At 43.2% G+C, this 18,343-nt stretch overlaps 1 long non-coding RNA gene across 1 annotated transcript; it reads right to left on the minus strand.

Annotated features, from left to right (window-relative positions):
- Nucleotides 1-802: 802 nt before the first annotated feature.
- On the minus strand, nucleotides 803-16,829 carry LOC308482167. Its single transcript, XR_013989109.1, has 4 exons — nucleotides 16,722-16,829; nucleotides 15,395-15,558; nucleotides 4,974-5,038; nucleotides 803-1,018 (listed from the first exon to the last, which is right to left on the minus strand). It is a non-coding gene; the product is annotated as an uncharacterized lncRNA (long non-coding RNA).
- Between the last annotated feature and the right edge of the window lie 1,514 nt (nucleotides 16,830-18,343).

An 18,343-nucleotide genomic window follows, 5' to 3' on the forward strand; every position in this document is an offset into this window, starting at 1 on the left:
GTTGATTTTTCTTTAAACATACAGAAAAATCGCATACCCTCCAAGTGTCCCAATTTTCCGGAAACAGTCCTGCAATGACAGAAGCCGTCCCGGTTTTTTATTTGATCCTGGAATGTCTCCGTTTTCCTTTTTCCTCCCCTCCACATTTCAGAAAACAATTAAAAGTCGTGTGTTTTTGTGTAGGTGCAAAAACCGAGTTCTGTTCATAGTGAAAATAAAATTCCTGCACCAAACTGAGGAAATGGTGAAGCTGGTATACAAAGCCCATCCAGTTTGGTGTAGTGGTTAAGAGCGGTGGACTCATAATCTGGTGAACCGGGTTTGCTTCCCCGCTCCTCCACATGCAGCTGCTGGGTGACCTTGGGCTAGTCACACTTCTTTGAAGTCTCTCAGCCTCACTCACCTCACAGAGTGTTTGTTATGGGGGAGGAAGGGAAAAGGAGATTGTTAGCCGCTTTGAGACTCCTTAGGGTAGTGATAAAGTGGAATATCAAATCCAAACTCCTCCTCCTCCTCCTCCTCCTCTTCTTCTCATCCTACAATTTTGAAGGAAAATGTCACCAAAGACTAAATTCTTTAATTGCAATGCTTCAGCAGCCAGCAATTTTTAAAGGAAACAAGCAGAGTGTTGATTCCTTTATTGTAAATGGAGCCTTTCACTGTCTACTCAGAAATAAGTCCCACTGTATTCAATGGAGCTTACTTCCAGGTAACTGGGTAAAGACTTTGAAGCCTTATACTGTAATCCCAAGCATTTTTACTCAGAACAAAGTCCCACTGAGTTCAATAGGATTTCCTCTCTGGTATGTTCCTGATCATTCTCACAGTTTCCTTTCCGTGGCAAAGCAAGTGCTATCCCACACTTTCGAGTGCATTTTCATGTCACTTTCCTTCTTGCAAAAAGTCTGCTCCTTTAGGGAAGAGGATTTGTTGTGCAAGTCTCTACCTGTGCAACCGGGATTTTCTGGTACATGACTGGCATCCCCTCAAAAATGGCAACTATCTGGAAGCACCCTTCCTGTCAAACAAATAAATAAGCATGTAAACAAATGCAAAGCGTTGAAAAAGTATGCGAGAAGCTGAGCGATTTCCAACACAGCCAAACAAATAATAGGGATTGAGGTACAAGGCTAGGGGAGGCTAGTTTTGAGCACCGCAACACTGAGAGCCAAAGTGGATCTCTTAGAGCTTTTATTTAAAAAGCCATTAGTTAGAAAAGGAGGCAAAGTAACCATTCATCTGGAAACTGAAAGTAGCCCTCAGGAAAACCAGGAAGAAAAATGTGAGGGGAAGCTGCATGACATCCTTAGTTTGTGATTATGCAGAAATCTTAACTTAGAAAAACCAAGAGGATGAATGGAAGAGACTCAGAAAACCATAGTAAGAGGTACTTCTGCATCAAAAATGTCCCCCACCCACTCACCCAAGAAGGACTTTTATTTTGACAGACTTCAAGGCATTTGTAATGGTTTCTGCTCAGAGGGACTAATAACCAAAACCAGAACCAGTCGTTTTTGAGAATCCGTCGCTGAAAAAAAATGTCCAAGCCCTGACATGCAGTCGTTTCGTCATTCTTCCTCTGGGCTTCCTGTTAATAAGCTCTGCTATTTCAACCATAGTTTTGAAAAGCCCAACAATTCAGCATGATTTAGCGCCAGACAGAAATCAGATTAGCAGTGCATCCCCAAGAACAACTTGGGGTGGGAGATGGGAAGGGAGGCAGAGGTGAAATGCAGTAATCTTAGATTCTGGGATTAATAGTTTTATGATGACACGACCACCCCCCCCCCCACTTCAGATGGTAATGTATATTACTTCATGTAGTTCAAAATGTGGTCAGTCAGGCTTGCTCACTTCCTTTCCTCCTTACTCATTTTGGGGTTCTGGAGTTCGGCCCTAAAGCCCGACCCTAATAAGAACCATTGGAATGATGTCAGGGGTTGCCAGATGCAAAAGAGAACAGGGCTCCTATGCTTTTAATTGATGTTTTAACTGTTGTTCCATCTTAATGGGCTTGCATTATTGCACATTTTAATTACGGATGTTGTGGTATTTCGATGGAATTGTTCTAGTGTGTTGCAACTGGTTTTATTCCTGTAAACTGCTAAGAAGCAATTTTGGCAATATATACAGTGGTACCTCGGCTTACATACGCTTCAGGTTACAGATGCCACTAACCCAGAAATATTAAGAACTTTGCTTCAGGATGAGAACAGAAATCGTGCTCCGGCGGCGCGACAGCAGCAGGAGGCTCCATTAGCTAAAGTGGTGCTTCAGGTTAAGAACAGTTTCAGGTTAAGTACGGACCTCCGGAACGAATTAAGTACTTAACCTGAGGTACCACTGTATAGGGAAGTTTTTAATGTTTGATGTTTTACTGTGTTTGATGCTTTAATTTGTTGGAAGCCACTCAAGAGTTAGATGGGTGGCATAATAATAATAATAATAATAATAATAATAATAATTCAAGGTTAAAGAAGAGGACTTGTTGCATGAAATGTAAAGCACTTTCATAACATTTTAACAGCCGTGACTTCCCCCTTCCAAGAATCTTGGGAATTGTAGTTTGTTGAAGGTACTCAGAGCTGTTGGGAGACCCCTCACTGAGGTCCCAGCACTCTTAAAAAACTACCGCTCCCACGGTTCTTCGGGGAAAGCCACGGCAGTTAAAGTGTTATGAGAGTGCTTTCAATGTGGATTTGACCAGTACTGGAACTGCTTTGGAGCAAGAGGTTTGTTGAAATCATAAAAGAGCATTAATAAGCCCCGTTCCCCTCGTTTCCTCGGCTAGCAGCATCAATCATTTACACTTTCCTTCCCCTCTGGAATACTGCTTTAGAAGAGCTTCAGAGCTGGCCTGCATTTCCAACCGGGAGCTGTTGGGAGGGACACACTGACTATCTGAGCAGTAAACCTGGAATTCTCAGCAATAACTTGGAATGTCCCTGGAACGTTTAGCCTTGTTCTGCTCCATGTGTCAATAGTGTGTGTGTGTGTGTGTGTGTGTGTGTGTGAGAGAGAGAGAGAGAGAGAGAGAGAGAGAGTTTATTGCAGTATGTACTCCCTTAAGAGAGAGAACAAAAACACCACTTCCGCCAGGATCTTCTGTTGTGCAACAAACAGAGAGCCACAAAGGAGCAAAAAGGGGGCCACCTACAACCTACTGATTCATCGTAAGGTTTGGGGACCCCCCACCCACAGATTTCATCAGCTGCAAGGAGAGGGGATGCTAAGTTGCAATTTATACAATTTTAATTGATGTATCCCTGGACCCTGCAACTATTCTTACAGCAATATGGGAAGTAGGAAGTATTAGATTAGAACAGGGGTCAGCAACCTTTTTCAGCTGTGGGCTGGTCCACCGTCCCTCAGACCATGCGGTGGGCTGGACTATATTTTGAAAAAAAATATGAACAAATTCCTATGCCCCACAAATAACCCAGAGATGCATTTTAAATAAAAGGACACATTCTACTCATGTAAAAACATGCTGATTTCCGGACCGTCTGCGGGTCAGATTGAGAAGGCGATTGGGCCACATCCGGCCCCCAGGCCTTAGGTTGCCTACCCCTGGACTAGATATACAAGCAAATCACAGAAGCACCATCCGGAGCTCGAGAGCATTTAGATCACTTTCAGCATATACCGAGGATAATTCCTTGAATAGTATGCACAGATGGTATTGTATGCCTGTATAGTCATATAACATGCTTGAGAAGGTTGGCCTAACATGCTGGAGGGGTTGTGGGTGCAGAAGAGGCACTTGCATCCACCTCTGGTGGGAGTGCAACTTCGTGGCTGATTTCTGGACAAATTTATACCAGGAAGTATGAAATATACTGCAAGAAAATGTGTTATTGAGGCTACAATCAATATTTTCGAACATCTTTGATGAGGAGGACAACATGGGTATCTTGCTAAACATCTCAGTAGTCTGCCTCGCCACATCACTGGAAAAGTGTACAGAACTTGGCACTTGAGTATGATATCAGTTCCTCTGGAATATTGCCATATTAGGGAAGATAACACACCAACTGAAACTATGTGAGGGTCTGGAGACCCCAGATTCATTTTATATGATTTGGGACTCCTTTTCAAATTATACATCTTGAGAAGCCTTCACTAAGCAGCCATCTACACCAGGCATAGGCAGACTCGGCCCTCCAGATGTTTTGGGACTACAACTCCCATCATCCTTGACCACTGGTCCTGTTAGCTAGGGATGATGGGAGTTGTAGTCCCAAAACATCTGGAGGGCCGAGTTTGCCTATGCCTGATCTACACACTAGTGACAAATTGGGAGGCATTTTGATATGAATTGTTTCAGTAACATTGTTTTTATTCCTATCTCTTTGACAAATATTCTTGTTTGTCAATGACTGGCAGAGTGTTTCTCATTTATTGGCATGTCGCTTGTAGACCTAGCAGAAAAAAGAAAAATTGTGTCTATTGTTCTAGAAACCTCGGTTGTGTACCATGTTCAATTTGTTAATGTTTATGGATGCCTTTTTTGGTTTTTGCTTGATATGAATAAAAAGGTAAAGGGACCCCTGACCATTAGGTCCAGTCGTGACCGACTCTAGGGTTGCGGCGCTCATCTCGCTTTATTGGCTGAGGGAGCCGGCGTACAGCTTCCGGGTCATGTGGCCAGCATGACTAAGCCGCTTCTGGCGAACCAGAGCAGCACACGGAAATGCTGTTTACCTTCCTGCCAGAGCGGTACCTATTTATCTACTTGCACTTTGACGTGCTTTCAAACTGCTAGGTTGGCAGGAGCAGGGACCGAGCAACGGGAGCTCAGCCCGTTGCGGGATTTCGAACCACCCACCTTCTGATCGGCAAGTCCTAGGCTCTGTGGTTTAACCCACAGTGCCACCCACGTCCCATATGCATAAAGAAGAACTAAAACACAAGTTGACAATTTTGAGGTGGGGCAGAGGGAGTGGTGCGGGAACATCTTTGAGGGTTCTCACCTTAGCTTCATTCATGCTTTCCTCTTCCTGCCATCTAGAGAAGCATTCTCATAGTTTATCACAGGCTGCGTTTGAAAGCACATCACGTTATTGTTTTGTTGCAAATGTATGGAGAATGTACAGAGAACATAGTAGAAGAGAAGAATTTCAAGGAAGCTCTGGATTTAATCCGAGCTGGACAGAAATGCTAAGCTACACAGCCCTTCAAAAAATGAGACGGTGAGTCATCTGGAAAGCATTATGTCAAAGTACAGTTTCTATAGAGCTATCTAATGCATACAAATCAAGCCCATATATAATGTTCAGGCAGTCTAACGTGAAGCCAAACTAAATTCCCAGGCTGCTCCCCACCCGCTCACCGCAGCTGGATTGGAAAGTAGTTGGTGGGGGTGGAGCAGGAGGGGGCAAGAGATACTCTGCCGAGGTGGCAGTTTGCAAATAGCCTCTATTTCAACAGGGGAGAGGCTTTTATTTTTCACTTTGGTGTGGAGAGGAAGATGAGCTGTACAGTTTCTTAGTCTTTGGCCTCCTTAACACTTGAATTGGGGCTTACAGCCAATGGTATTGTGTTGATGTCACAGTTCCACCACAGCTCAGCATTCATCGAAGGAAACAAACAAAGCTTTATGCCTGTGAGGATATACTTGCAACCCCACAAAGAAAAGCGACAACCCAGAATCCAAAGGGGTTGCTTTTTTTGTTTCACCCTCAAAACAATATATCCGTGAGGTAAAGTGTGAGTGACTGCAGAAGATTATCTGCCAAGCTTCACGGTTAAGCCCAATGCAATGCTATGCATTGTGGGATTCCATGGGGCTCAGTACAGTGGTACCTCGGGTTACATACACTTCAGGTTACATACGCTTCAGGTTACAGACTCTGCTAATCCAGAAATATTACCTCAGGTTAAGAACTTTGCTTCAGGATGAGAACAGAAATCATGCTCTGGCGGCACAGCAGCAGCAGGAGGCCTCCTTAGCTAAAGTGGTGCTTCAGGTTAAGAACAGTTTCAGGTTAAGAACGGACGTCCAGAATGAATTAAGTACTTAACCTGAGGTACCACTGTACCAAGTAAGGAAGCATGGAGCTGCCATTTATTTCTGCATGTAGTAAAGCTTCACTCCCCCCTTTCTGCTCAGAACATCTCTGCTCATTCCATTTTTACTTCAAACCATTATTTCAAGCCTATGAAAAGAAACCAGCCAGCCAGAAGAGTAGCCCCAAGCTGAGAGCAAAGGCAGAAGGGAGGAAAGAGACTGCTGAGACAATCTAGCTGTTCTTGAGGGCACCCTAACAACCCATGTGTCTGCTAATTAAAGGGTTTGTTTACATCTTGAAGACTGCTAATGTATAGAGCTTTGGCTGTTTTTAGCTGATGGTTCAGTCTTGCTACTCAAATCTCACTGTGAGATGTAGAAATAATAGAAGGCAGAGCTAAAAGACTGGGGGCTTAATTTGTTAAGAGCAGGGTGGCAATGAAAGGCAATCTGTACATGTTCACTGGCCATCTTCTTGACAGCTTCATTAATGGTGCAGGAAATATATTGTTGCGACTTTCGTCAGCCTGGCACCCTCTAGAAGTTTTGGACTACGACTTCCATCACTGCAAACCTGTTTTACGTTTTACATAGCAGACTTGTCGTTGTCGTCGAAATGCTAAGATACCCTGGCCGGGAAGCCAGGAAGGCAATTAAAATTATCAAGGGTCTGGAAACCTTATGAGGAACGGCTGAGGGAGTTAGGTATGTTTAGCCTGGTAAAGAGGAGACTGAGAGGAGATATGATAGCTATCTTCAAATATCTTCAGGGCTGTCACAGGGAAGAAAGGAGATTCCAGCTAAACATAAGGGAGAACTTTCTGACAGTAAGAGCTGTTTGATGGTGGAATGGATTCCCTTGGGAGGTTGTGAACTCTGCTTCCTTGGAGGTTTTTAAGCAGAAGTTGGATGGTCATCTGTCATGGACAATCTAGTTGAGATTTCTGCATTGCAGGAGGTTGGAGTAGAAAACCACTGAGGTCCCTTCCAACTCTACAATTCTATGATTCTATGATTCCTTCTCAGCCAGTTCCTTTGATAATATAGAACAACACAACACAAAACTGGTAGTTATTGTTGCCACTGTTCCAAGCAGGCATGAAATTAAACCTCAGTAATTAATATTTGCACTTCTGCCTGACATGAAAAAAACGAAAACAAAACCCAGTTGCCAGTCGCGTGTAGCATCAAATATTAAAATGTAGGTTGAAATCCAGAGGCAATATAGTGAGAGAGACAGAAATCTATTTTTATTATTAGAAGATTGGATCGTTTGGAATTCAAAAGAATATAAGAATATGAGGTTTCCTTTGTTCCATGGTAGTATAAATGAGACAAGACACTTGCATGCTTTAGTTATCCAGCTGCTAAATGTCTTTGTTCAAGTGATTTCAATGGGTCCATGGAGGTTTCAACCATGAGGTTATTGGGGATTAGGAACCACTCCAACCACAAGCCCTCAAGATGGCGGCGGCAGCAGAGGGGTTAGGGAGATTTCTGGGGCCATGGGAAGCCACACCTTGGTTGTCGAACATTTCAGAAACGGGATTCTGGAAAGGATTACGTTCAACAACCGAGAATTGACTGTAGTTCTTTTACAGAACTTTTATACCTAAAATCTGGGCTTCACGCTGAAAGCACTTAGAAGACAATATATTGGTACCTTGGGTTAAGTACTTAATTCATTCTGGAGGTCTGTTCTTAACCTGAAACTGTTCTTAACCTGAAGCACCACTTTAGCTAATGGGGCCTCCTGCTGCCGCTGCACCGCTGGAGCACGATTTCTGTTCTCATCCTGAAGCAAAGTTCTTAACCTGAAGCACTATTTCTGGGTTAGCGGAGTCTGTAACCTGAAGCGTATGTAACCTGAAGCGTATGTAACCCGAGGTACCACTGTACTGTTTCTTATTGGTGTAGTGAATGTAATGCTCTTGAAACTGGACACAGAGACTGTGATCCTGCACATGTTTGTACAACGTAAATCCAGTTGAATTCGATGTTTTTTCAGGAGCCTTGCTGTGTAACGGTTCACAACAAAAGTCTTAAGTTATTAGACAATTATATGAGTGATGCATTTTGTTCCGTTTCATGTTAAACTGGCATAAACATGACCTGGATGCTCTTGGCACGTACATGCCTGGCCCTAATGGGAAATGACATGATGAATGATTGCCTACTTATTACTGCAGAAATGCTGGTAATAAATGGAATAGCATGCATTATTATGAAGCATGTTCTGTCTTGCTGCTTCCGTTAATTTGATACGCCAGCCGTAGGATTTCTAATTAATTAGGTATACAGTAGCTTTACATCATCATAAGCATTCTTTGTTTTTATAGTCTCTCTTCCGCACAACAAACCACAGTGTATTTGGTGTACACATATTTTTGCATCTGGTCAAATATGGCATCTGTGCAACTAAGTCTGGATGACAAAGCTGAAGACTGGAATCGTAAATGAGAACAGAATCTTGCCTTGTCATTTCCTATCAAGTTGTTGTAGGACAAGAGAAGTGAGGAATACAGGGGACCTCAGTCCCATGTTTGGGATCTGATTGTTTCTAGGGACAGAGCTCTGTGCACTATATGTTGTTGTTGTTTAGTTGTTTAGTCGTGTCCGACTCTTCATGATCCCATGGACCAGAGCACGCCAGGCCCTCCTGTCTTCCACCGCCACCCGCAGTTTGGTCAAACTCATGCTGGTAGCTTCGAGAACTCTATCCAACCATCTCATCCTCTGTCGTCCCCTTCTCCTTGTGCCCTCCATCTTTCCCAACATCAGGGTCTTTTCCAGGGAGTCTTCTCTTCTCATGAGGTGGCCAAAGTATTGGAGCCTCAGCTTCACGACCTGTCCTTCCAGTGAGCACTCAGGGCTGATTTCCTTAAGAATGGATCGGTTGGATCTTCTTGCAGTCCATGGGACTCTCAAGAGTCTCCTCCAGCACCATAATTCAAAAGCATCAATTCTTCAGCAATCAGCCTTCTTTATGATCCAGCTCTCATTTCCATACATCACTCTTGGGAAAACCATAGCTTTAACTATACGGACCTTTGCTGGCAAGGTGATGTCTCTGCTTTTTAAGATGCTGTCTAGGTTTGTCATTGCTTTTCTTCCAAGAAACAGGCGTCTTTTAATTTCGTGGCTGCTGTCACCATCTGCAGTGATCATGGAGCCCAAGAAAGTAAAATCTCTCACTGCCTCCATTTCGTCCCCTTCTATTTGCCAGGAGGTGATGGGACCAGTGGCCATGAACTTCATGCACTATATAACACCCCCTATTGTCAGGAGCAGGTCAGCAATAAATCACACGGTATCAGTGAAGTTAACTCTTTATTCAAGGAAACAAGGTCAGGTCTGCTCAGGAGGACAGGCCTAGTGAGCAACTTGCCTCAGTAGATCTTGTCCCTATGAGGCAGTTGTGGAAACTTAAGGCCCCCACCTTCCCACAGTTGCCTAAATCTCCTCCTCTTCCTGGTGCTTCCCAAGCAATCTGAGACTTTATCGCCATGCCTGCCGTTGCTCCTCCCTCTTCATACCTTTCCTGGTCTGGGACACCAGCTGGTCACAGCAGGAGGGGGAGACATCCTGGCTTCTTCACCTGACTCATCTCTGCCTCTTGGCCTCCTTCCTGTTCACTGAACTCTGCAGCTTCTGACACCTCCTCCTCCCAAACATCTTCCTCTTCTTCCTCAGACCACTCATCGTTGTCCCACCACCAATTCCCTGGCTCTGAGCCTACTTCCCTTGGGGGTTCCTCAGCTGTTGCTTTCTATCACTCCTCTGCATCCAGCCAGTCCATGACACCAGTGCCCCCTAAGCTAGTCTCCTTACCCCAGATGCTGGGGGGAGGGAATGCTGTCTTGCTGTCAGTGCTAAAGTACAATTCAACTGCTGCCAGTCAAGTCAACTTCTGTTTGAAGAATGCGGTCTGGGTGGGTGCACTATTTTGATTTTTGCTTCACACAGTAAAATGTATTTGGCTGCCGCTTATCTTCTTGAAGTGAAAACGGCTGTGATCTCAAATACAGTTCTCAAACTAGCTTTATGGCCCAAAATAAACCTGGGTACTATTTTTTGGGCAATATTCATATTTGAGCATAAGGAAAATTGATGAAGTTTCAACATTACATCAGGGCTGAATCCAAGGAGATCTTCAAATACCATTATAATAATGGTTCAGAGCTACTGGAACATTTCCAGGGGTATCTAATGATGCATTATTTGAGGTCTATGGGGAATTAAAAGTTATACTATGTGTTCTTGATATTTAAGCTATTTTAAAAAGCCAGACATGTAAAAAGAAGAAAATTGAGGGATCAAAATGGCTCAGCCGAGCTCCAGATTCTGAAATTGAGTGATCTCCACACCCTCATTTATCTTTCCAAGCTTATTACCAAGCAGTTAAGTAAGACATTTACTGATCTTTCAGTAAGTCACATTTGTTGATAGCATATGTGATTTCACAAAAGGCAATGCTATCTTATCTTTAATAGCTTACATCAAGCTCATATAATGTGGGTAGACACTAGTGAAGGTCAGACACCAAGCTTCACCTGTCTCATAAATGAGACGTGAAACAAGAACTGATGTCGTTGTGGAAACGACTGTGGTATAATTAGAGGGATGATTGAACGAGACATTCACAAATCAACATATTGAATGCAAAAGAAGGTACTTTAAGAAAGGGATAAAATGAAGCCAAAATGACAAGATTTATGGCCCCTAGATTGCATTGGAAGTATTATCAATGGCCACACGAGCGGCATTTCCTGCAAAACTCCCATCATATACTGAGATGGTATAATGGTATATAGAGGATGGGATGTTTTGGTGGCATGCCATCATGTTAAGTACTGGGACTTCCAAAGACGAACAATGTTCATGAATCGTTCCTTGAAATCACAGCGTGGTTCCACAGTGTTCGATCCAGCAACATACCATTTAGTACAGCAATGATTTCATAGTGTACAAACATGCCGCTGGCTTATAGCATAGCCCCTTTTTAACCTCCCTTCTGCTGGCAACTTCCCAGCTGTGTGTTATAAATGCCAACTCCTTTTCCTGTGCCTTACAAAGGTCCCTCAACAGCCCCAGGTCACTACTGGGAGGTGAAGCTCACTTTGTGAGAGAATTCCTCAGAGAGAAAAAGCCACTTCCTTTTGCAGTAATCTAGGAAACAGAAATCTGACCTGGCAAGATAAGGAACTCATTCTGTGGAAGGCGATGACCAAAGATAGCAGAACCATTGTCTGGAAAATAACCCTAAACTGAGTGAGATTTCCATCTGGGGTGTGATGAAAAACTGTTCAGGTGTTGTTAAGAATGCAGTTGAGTTTTGAATTCCTGCCTCACCCTTATTGATTCAAAATAAGAGTGTGAAACAGAGTCTCCCCAAAAGCAGGAATTAACAAGTCAGATCTGGGAACAATTTCTCCACCAACCACTTATTTTATTGAGCTTGCATCCTGATTTCCTTGAACAAAGCTTACAAACCTTTATTGAGCATTTGTTCAGATTTGTTTGTGGGAAGGTTACCGTATTTTTTGCTCTATAAGACTCATTTTTTCCCTCCTAAAAAGTAAGGGGAAATGTATGTGCGTCTTATGGAGCAAATGCAGGCTGCGCAGCTATCACAGAAGCCAGAACAGCAAGAGGGATTGCTGCTTTCACTGCGCAGCGATCCCTCTTGCTGTTCTGGCTTCTGAGATTCAGAATATTTCTTTTTCTTGTTTTCCTCCTCCAAAAACTAGGTGCGTCTTGTGGTCTGGTGCATCTTATAAAGTGAAAAATACGGTATATGGCAGTGAGTGCCCATCCTTCTCACCAGTCTCCCTACCAGGTCTCAGGTTTGGACCCTGAAATCTCTGGTTCTGGTATCCTTCTGATCTGGCAACCCTCTCTGCCAACTAGAACAGCTTTAATATTCCAAGTGTGTTTGAAGCTTTTTGTTGTTCTGGTTTAGAATTTGGCTGTAAATGTTGTAGAGAGAGGTTTGGAAGAGAGATTGTTACTGTCTTGAGCAGAGTTAGCACAATGCCAGTTGCTCCAAGCACATTAAAACTTGGTTATATTTACATCTTCCATAAATAAATATATGTAAGGTACATACATGTTATGATATTCAATTTAAGTATGCACTTAGTCCATTTATAGTTTAAAGCTGCACTTCGCAGCTGCAACGCTCACTCACAAGATCACCATGTACACTTATTGCTTTATTGTCACTTCCCATTTCACACAAAAAGTCCAGCTATGTGGCCATCAGAAACAATGTTGCCACAGGGAAATTGGGAAGCCTGCATCTTGTATTGCCATCAGTTTATGGACGCTGTTGTGTGCAGGCCCCAAACAATTCACTTTGTGCACATGTGGGAAAGTGCAATTTCTCTAGAATCTCCACCCCATGCTCAAAAGTTCGATCCTACAGGTGGCAGTGGATGCACATAACCTGCTTAGCACAGGCTGGCCTCCAAGCGGCCAAATGCTTGTGTGACTTTGCCTTAAGGGCCAAGCTAGATGCAAGGCTAAAACGTGTGCATTTTGTTGGTTTGTTACGTAAGCAGCAGATGTGAAGAAGTCAAAGCAACCTAGGGACTGGGGTGTGTGAGAGAACAGGATGTTTCATGCTTTGTCTCCCAGGCTCTCCATCATTGCTATTTGCATGTCAAGGGAAGCTCCCATTGGTGCCCATGGAGGCTTGAATTACAAATAGTCCCTTTAGAATGAATATATTTATGATCTTCTTCTTCTTCTTCTTCTTCTTCTTCTTCTTCTTCTTCTTCTTCTTTGTTAAGTTGTGGGTGAACATATCAGACGACACAGCGATTCTTCAAACAGCTCTTGTTTATTCACAGGCCAGAACTGAACTGAACTGAAGGGTTCAGCCAGCCTGCTTATATAGAGCTCAACTACAAAGCAACAGTAGCAACTTTCTGTAACTATCCAATCACTGAACGTCACTTTCAATCCCTTATTTGCATATGTGGACCTGAGTGAAAACTATCTACAGTATCCCCCTGCTGGCCCAGGGTGAGAACTTCAATACATAACATTCTTCTTCTTCTTCTTCTTCTTCTTCTTCTTCTTCTTCTTCTTCTTCGCCAAGTAAGATTGTCTTCCATGGACATGGTCTTAATGGTGTGTCCATAAGTGAATGTGGAGGCCAATTCCAGATCCACACGTTCTTCCTCAGTGGGGACATAGGTTTCCGGGTGAGGATCTGCCAAATGTGCCTTCCTCTTAGCTCATTTCTCCCTTTCTTCCCGAGTTTGTGTTCCTTTAAAGTCCATGGCGCCTTTGGTAAAGGCTATTCTCCAATTGGAACACTCACAGGCCACTGTTTCCGAGTTATCTGTGCTCATACTGCATTTTTAAAGATTTGCCTTGAGAGTGTCTTTAAACCTCTTTTGTTGTCCACCAGTATTTCTGAGCACCTTAGCAGGGAGAGAAAGAACTAACCTTCCCCTTTCCTTTCCATTCCCTACAGTCCTGGGGCTTTTCAGGCATCCCCTCCTTTGTTAATCACATTCCAAAAAATATGTATGTTAATTGCATTCATTAATTAGTCCCAGTGGAGTGCAGATGTGGTACCATCTCTCCCCCATCTTCTGCAAAATTTACAAATCCCATTTTTGCCACACAATCAAAAGCACACACGACACTTCAGGCCATTGCTGTGGCTCAACAGATGGTGTCGCCATAGCACCACAGGGCAAATAAGCAGTGATGCTTTAATTTGTGCGATGAGCTAACTGTGACTACCGAGAGCAGCCCTGGCTTGGAATGCACAGCTGTAGACATTCTCAATGGAACAAAGATCTACTTTCAGTTCTATCTTTATTCCCCATGAGTTGTTTACATAGATTGACTACAGAAGCAGGCTTGTTTCTTTTCTCGTTTCTTGCTCAAAAGTTGCCCTTGTGTTTAATGTACACAGCCAAAGAGCCTACTTGATTGCTGCCGTACCTATGAGACTGCACTGTGCAGGCAGAATGTGAAAAAATAGGAGCTTAGGAGCAGTTTATACAATCAGCAAAATCAAGTGGTCAAGCAGCAACCATTTCAGATTTATGCTTCCCAGGGTGGGTGATTGTGAATATCTTTGCACTCAGAAAGCTCACATACACCCCAAGGGGCAGCTACCAAGTAGCCTGACCTGGGATCATAAGCCATCTTCCTATGTTTCTCCATAAAAAGCTATGCACACATTAGGTTCCTCTGCATGATCTGAATTCTGCATTCCAGTGAAGATAGAACCTATGCATGTACATTGTGTGTTTAAATTATTTAAAACAAAGATAAAACAACTGCATACAGAATACAGTGGTACCTCAAGTTACAGATGCTTCAGGTTACAAATGCTTTAGGTTACAGACGCTTCAGGTTACAGACGCTTTAGGTTACAGACACTTCAGGTTACAGACTCCGCTAACCCAGAAATAGTACCTCGGGTTAAGAACTTTACCTCAGGATGAGAACAGAAATCGTGCGGTGGCAGCAGGAGGCCCCATTAGCTAAAGTGGTACCTCAGGTTAAGAACAGTTTCAGGTTAAGTATGGACCTCCAGAACGAATTAAGTTCTTAACCCAAGGTACCACTGTATCCTCTCCGAATACAGTACTCCACAGAGCTTTGTCAAAGTGTATATGTACTAAAATTGTCACAATCTTAACAAACACAAAATGATACAGTCAAAATGATGCCCACAACTAAAAATATATTTTGTATCAGCGGCAGTGCAGATGTGGAGGCTCTGTGAACAGGTTTAGATCAATAGTTGGAGACAGGGAGGAAGTATTGTTGTTGTTAATTAGATTTATATACCAGCCTTCATCATAAGATCTCAGGGTAATCCTAAGATTTACAGAGTAAAATGCAGGATAAAAACATGACAATAAATAAAGCAAAACAGTAAACAACACACACACCCGTCCCACAGACACATTTAAAAGGCTGTAGAATATTAATCAGCCAAAGGCCTGGTTGAAGAGGAACATTTTTGCCTGGCGCCTAAAGATATATAAGGAAGTTGCCAGGCAAACCTCCCTGGGGAGAGCATGCCCCATATGGTGGGCTACAGAAAACGTCCATTCTCATGTTGCCATCCTCTGGACTTCATATGGAGGAGGCACACAAAAAAGGGTCTCAGATGATGCATGCAGAATCCAGAGTGGTTTATATGGGGAAAGGTGGTCCTTCAGTAGGCAATAAACTGCTTCCCTGTAGCCATGTGACATGTATACACCCTTCTCTCGCATGAATCAAGATCCCATCTTTTTCACTTTAGGGCCTTCTATTGAAGAAGCCTGCTTTTTAGAACAGGTTTTGTTTGCAAGTCAAAACAACTGGAAAGCTTTATTCCTGGAGGTGATTTCATAAACTTACCCTCAGAGCTCATGTCAAACCTGCCAAGGAAGAACTGATCCACCCAACTTGTGAAGCTTTGAAGTGGAATCTTTGATGTTTAATTTCCTGCTATGCCTCTGGCTGTGGCAGAGAATCATATCCCGTGCATGTGTTGACATCAGCTGTAAACAGGTTGAGGTAAGCTGGAAAAACAAGAGAGAGTTCTGCATCAGAATGTTACAGAAGTGTCTTCCTTCCACTCTCAAATGGCGGTTCCATGGAAGACTAAGGAAGCACACCAGTCAGGAACCTATGCAAGAACTTTATTGTCTCTTTCCAGTGAGAACAGCCAAACAAACTCCTGACTCCAGCTAAGTCTAGCGCCACCATGTGACTAAACCATATTATGACACTATCCACACAGGTGGGTTGCAAGGAGGGATGTGTAATTTCTCATTTCCCCCCATTCTTAAATTCAGTTCTCTACATTTCCATATCAGCTTTCATTTTTTTAAAAGACCCTGTGAAAATTCATCCATATTCTCCCAATATACACATTTTTGCATGCGATTTTGCCTAATATAAATATTTTCCCAAAACAAGTCTCCCTCATATGATGAATTTGTGTTTGCTATTTTTCACAAATACATGCATTTTAATGCACACTTTGCAGTAGTATATGCAGTTTTGTGAATGCTACTCAGCTGGAGAACTGCATTGCAAAATTCAGAGAAGTGCAAATTTCGAACTATGGCTGTGTGTTTTGGTTCTTGTACAATTTTGGAATGTGCAATTTAGGTAAATTCAAGTGCAAATGAGTAGTGAATTGAATTTCTCTCCCATCTCTAATTGCAAGTCCCTTGTGTTATTACACTTGCCCCAAAATGTTACCCTGGTGCATTGACTATAAGTAAAGAAGTCTGCTTTGATATTACATGTGGGTGGTGCTGTGGTCTAAACCACTGAGATTCTTGGACTTGCCGATCAGAAGGTAAGTGGTTTGAATCCCCACAATGGGGTGAGCTCCCGCTGCTTGGTCCCAGTTCCTGCCAACCTAGCAGTTTGAAAGCACACCAAAAAGTGCAAGTAGATAAATAGGTACCGCTCCAGCGGGAAGGTAAACAGCGTTTCCATGTACTGCTCTGGTTTTGGTGTTTTGTTGCGCCAGAAGCGGCTAAGTCATGCTGGCCACATGACCCAGAAGCTGTACTCTGGCTCCCTCGGCCTGTAAAGCGAGATGAGTGCCGCAACCCCAGAGTCGTCTGCAACTGGACTGTCAGGGGTCCTTTACCTTTACCTTTTTTGCACATGAATTCCAGTTCAACACATCTGTGAAGGTATGTATGGTGTCTGTACCCATGCTCACCTCTGAGGAGTTCAGCCAAGGGCATATTGCCCCTCCCTTACTGTTTACCACCATGCAGTGATTGGAGCATTGTTGATTAGTGGGAGTGTTCTCTTCCGTAAGAGGCAAATAAGGAGGCCCAACTGGCAGCTTTAAAATGAAAAGCAGTCAGGGGAGGGAGCAATCCTGATGGAGGGGTGTTGTAAAAGAAAGAAGGAAAGGAGGTGCTTAATCTTTTGCCTTTGATTAAAAAACTCCCACAGTATTCCCTGCCCCTGGTGCCTCCTGCGAAGGTTCTAGCACATGTTTGCAAGGATAAAAATGCACCTGGAACCCTGAAAGATGGAAAGCAGGGCAGAGAGGCAAATTTCAGCAGGAAATGTCTATCAAAGCAAGGGTTAAAACAATCCCTCCCACTCACTACTCCCTCATTTACAATCACAGCCTCTGGAAGTTGCCTTTCATATAAAGAAGTCACTGTTGGAACTTTCTTCCACACATTCACATATAACACCCCCACTTAAAAGTATCTGATTTACCTTTTTATTGCCTCTGTGATTACATTTATTTTAAATGGCTTTTTACTCCAGGAGCTTTAGGTTGCTGTGCAACATCCTTTCTCCTCCATTAGAACACCAAACATTTTTTGCACTTTTTTAACAGTATAAAATATTTCCTTGAATCAGCAGGCAAAGAGTGTGGCGAGGAGACAATTTTTTCATTTTTTCTACCAGATAACTGCATTAAAATGTTCTTAATATGTCAAGCACATCTATAATAACTTGATCAGACTACTTGCCATGGAAACCTGAGTTTTGAGGTGACTAATTTTCTTCCTCCACTGGTCTTAATATCTCCTGGTGGGTCTGAAACCCGTTGGGATTTCATATTTCATCTGTTTTGATAGCACCTCACCCCACCATTTTTGGTAACATTTTACTCTTTCGGCAATTATTACTAGCATCAAACAGAATTTCTGCTATTGTCTTCATAGATTTAAAGAACAGGGATGAATATGGCATGAAGCCAGAGTAAACAGTAATGCGTACGTACCCTAGGTTTTACTCAGAGTAGACTGTCTGAAATGAATGAACATTACTAAGTTAGGTCCCTTTATTTCAATGGGTCTGCTTAGTTGAATACCACCCCATTACTACAACCACCACCACCAAAGCCCTGTAGGTGATTCCTGGATACAGTTCCATAGCAGTGTGGCTGCTCCTAATTTGAGCTCCTTTTAAATCTTTGGTGATGTCTTCTTTGTTGCTACAGCAGATGTCAGGCTCCTCTTCCTCAATACAGGATGCCATCACAGTTCTGCAAGTGTGGGGGGTGGCGAGGGGAATAAAATTAAGTGTGGACAAAGGAAGGATGCATCTGTCACGAAACAAAGAACATCTGTCTTCAGCCCAAGCAGCTTTTGCCATGGCTTTGCAAAACACAAAGGACCAGGTTGACCAACACAAACCGCTCACTCTATAAAACAAGCTGTAGCCTTTTAGACTTGCCAGCAGAAGTCGTGCTTGTGTGCTTCAGCAGAACAACAGGAGGGGATGGGGAACATCGTGGTGCACAGATCTCAGCTGCGCATCTGCTGTGTGTGTTTTGTCTCCCTTTGTGCACACAATGTAAAGGACTAAATC

Source organism: Podarcis pityusensis (genome assembly GCF_964106645.2).
Source record: "Podarcis pityusensis genome assembly, chromosome: 7".
In the NCBI taxonomy this organism is placed as follows: domain Eukaryota; kingdom Metazoa; phylum Chordata; class Lepidosauria; order Squamata; family Lacertidae; genus Podarcis; species Podarcis pityusensis.